This window comes from Mus caroli, chromosome 6, assembly GCF_900094665.2.
Source record: "Mus caroli chromosome 6, CAROLI_EIJ_v1.1, whole genome shotgun sequence".
Classification (NCBI taxonomy): Eukaryota; Metazoa; Chordata; class Mammalia; order Rodentia; family Muridae; genus Mus; species Mus caroli.
Genome location: NC_034575.1, coordinates 140930777 through 140933819, shown reverse-complemented (window position 1 = coordinate 140933819; position 3043 = coordinate 140930777). Strand labels below are relative to the sequence as shown.

General features: G+C 41.6%; 1 protein-coding gene across 17 annotated transcripts in view; it reads left to right on the top strand.

Annotated features, from left to right (window-relative positions):
• The window catches only part of C2cd5 (C2 calcium dependent domain containing 5), a 90049-nt gene that overhangs the window by 1419 nt on the left and 85587 nt on the right, over nt 1-3043 (top strand). The window lies entirely within an intron of this gene.

The following is a 3043-nucleotide window of genomic DNA, read 5'->3' as shown; positions in this document are numbered from 1 at the left end:
TAACCACTGAGCCATCTCTCCAGCCCCACTCTGTTTTTTATTTTATTTATTTTTATGGCATTTGTTGAGTTCAACTTCATCTTTTATTGAAAAAAAAAAAAAACACCCCCCCCCCAAAAAAAAAAAAAAAAAAAAAAACAACAACCAAACCAAAACAGTTTGCTCTTGGGCCAGATGTCAACAGAGATCTGAGGATAACTGAAGTTGTACTGCCTTTCAGGCAGCCTGGAGAGTAATGCACACAGCTGATATTAATAGCTAATATGTATTGAGCTTCGTTATTGAGATATTTGTGTTTTGTACTTCTGAATCCTTAGTCTTTACAGCAAAGCTGCTAGGAGCCATATCCCCATCTTACAGGTTAGGCAGTGGAGTCCTAGGGGCAGAAATAAGGTGCCTACGATGATCTACCTTGTAAATCTCCACAGCTTAGCAGCAGTCTCTTCTATTACAGCATTCCCGCCTCTCTAGACAGGGTGCTGAATGTTATGTTTGAATGATGGTTGTTTGCTAGGCCCTGTGCTATTCTGGTTTAGTTGATGTATGTATGATGATGAACAAGATGAATTTGGTTTCTGATTTTAAGGAACTTTTATTTTGGTGACTAAGACATTTTAAAAGTACAGAACTTACGAAGTATATAATGCAAATTAGGAAAAAATTGTTATGGGTGCCATGAAAGAATACACTAGAAAATGTATCATCACTTTTAGGTTGTGAGGTCAGTGTCAAGCAAACACCTGTTGGATGAGAGGCATTAGCTACTGAGAGCCTATAGCCTGTGTCTGTGTAAAAGGCTGAGGAGGCAGAAGGGAAGCTGGAGGAGACTGGTGTGTGTGTCACAGGAGTGTAGGAGCAGGCAGGTGGATGTCTTTTAGTGAAGGGAAGGGAGAGTAGTCTGAACCACATTTGGGGCAATGATCGAGTGAGGTAGACGGTGAGAAGATTGGTGTGGAATGGGACGTCTCCTGTGGGTAAGAATTTCCCATGGGAAGACAGTTGTGTAGTTCTGAGTTTTGTCATTGCAGATCTTCAGTGCTACTGGCCATCTGCTTTTCTAAAATAAGCTGTTGTAGAAAATATTTAATCTCACTTGGGGCTTTTTATCCCACCATTGATCGTTCAGTTCTCAGATAAGACCTACAACCTTTATATTTATAATAAGCCTTAATCAGCACTTTAAACCATACCTACCCTCTAAGCTGTTATGTCTACTTCCCTGCCAAATAACTCCACGATATGACTTGCTATGTTTCATTTGGGCTGTTTTTAATTAAAACTGGCCAGCCCTCATGGCCATGATTCAAGATTCTTACCCCATGGCATGGAAATATTCTCTCTCCATCTTTTTCTTCCTCACCCTCTCCTTGTAGTCTGTCCTCAGACTCCAAGCCCAGGAGCCAAAACCCCTGCCTGTCTCCTGCCCAGCTATAGGCTGTGAACATCTTATTTAATAAATATTCTTAAATTAAGGAGCAAGGCCACATTGTCTGTGGGGATTCCTTCTTCCCTGTGGGCATCAGGCTTGGAGACCAGTATTTAGCGTTACAGTACACAGCAAAAGACCAACGCTCAGCATCTTGCTGCTCCCTGGAGCAAGCAAAGGCAGTGCTCAGCTCAGTTACCGTGATGGTTGTAGTTTGTTGTTGTTGTTTTAGATAGTCTGTCACTGTGTAGTCCTGTGCCTCAAATTTGAGGCTTTCCTGTTTCTGTCTCTGAAGGGTCGGGATTATAGATGTCTGCCTGTGTGTCTAAGTTACTTTTCTGTTGCTGTGAAGATATACCATGACCAAGGCAACTTATAGCAGAAACTGTTTATTGTGACTTCCATTTTCAGAGGGTGAGTCCATGGTCATCGTGGTAGGGAAGCTGGCAGCAGGTAGGAAGACATGGTAATGGAGCATTTGCTGAGAGCTCCCATCTGATCTGCAAGCACCAGGCAGAGAGAGACTGACTACAGTGATGACACACCCAGTGACATACTCTTCTAACTCCTTCCAAAACAGTTCTAACAGCTGGGACTAAGCATTCAAATATAGAAGCCTATTATGGTCATTCTCTTCCAAACCATCCAATCATGCCTGGCAATAGCTGTGGATTGTGAAAATTATAAGGCTGTTAAAACCTATCACAAGGGCTGGAGAAGTGGCTCAGTGGTTAAGAGCAGTGAATGATCTTCCAGACGACCCTGGGTCAATTCCTGGCACTAATAAGTCCATTCACCATGGTCTGTAAGTCCAGTTCCAGGGAATCGACACCTTCTTTGGTCTCCACAGACACTAGACATTGCATGAGGTATGCAGATATCCATGTGTGTGTGCACACACATGCACACACGCATGCACACACGCACACTCACATATACACCTTATTACAAAACTTTTATCTGTAAAACTGTCTTAGAGTCTAGGTATATTTCCTTTGAGACAGAGTCTTGCTATGTAGCCCAGGCTGGCTTTGAATTCTCCTAATCTCTAAGTGGTGGGATTTACAGACTTGTGTTGCCTCATCAGTCATGTCACTATTGTCTATTCAAAAGCCATGACAAGGTGGGAATCAGTGTTGGGAATTTCGAATTGCAGGCTACCTAGTATTTCTGGATCTTCTTATGTACAGCCTCCAAACATGGCTAGAAACTTCTCAAACTCACGGCTGGTGAGATGGTTCAGTAGGTAAAGATGCTTGTTGCCAGGCAACCTGAGTTCAGTCCCTAGTCTCGTATGGTTGAAGGAGAGGATTGGCTTCCAAAAGTATCCTCTGACCTTCATAGGGGCCAGGCACACACACAGGCATACATATAAAGAAAGAAGTCAGTTAACTAGTGTTTGAAATAGAGAGAGACATTTCTTTTTTTTTTTTAATTTTAAAAGCTTATTTCTATTTTATTATTTTGTATATGCATAGGTGTTTTCTTGTCTGTATGTGTAGGAATCCAATCCAAATCCTCTGCAACAGCATTTAGTGTTCTCTTTTTTTTTTTTTTTTTTTTTTTTTTTTTTGAGAGCTCTGTTTTTTTTGACACATCATTGCTGAGATGGTATTT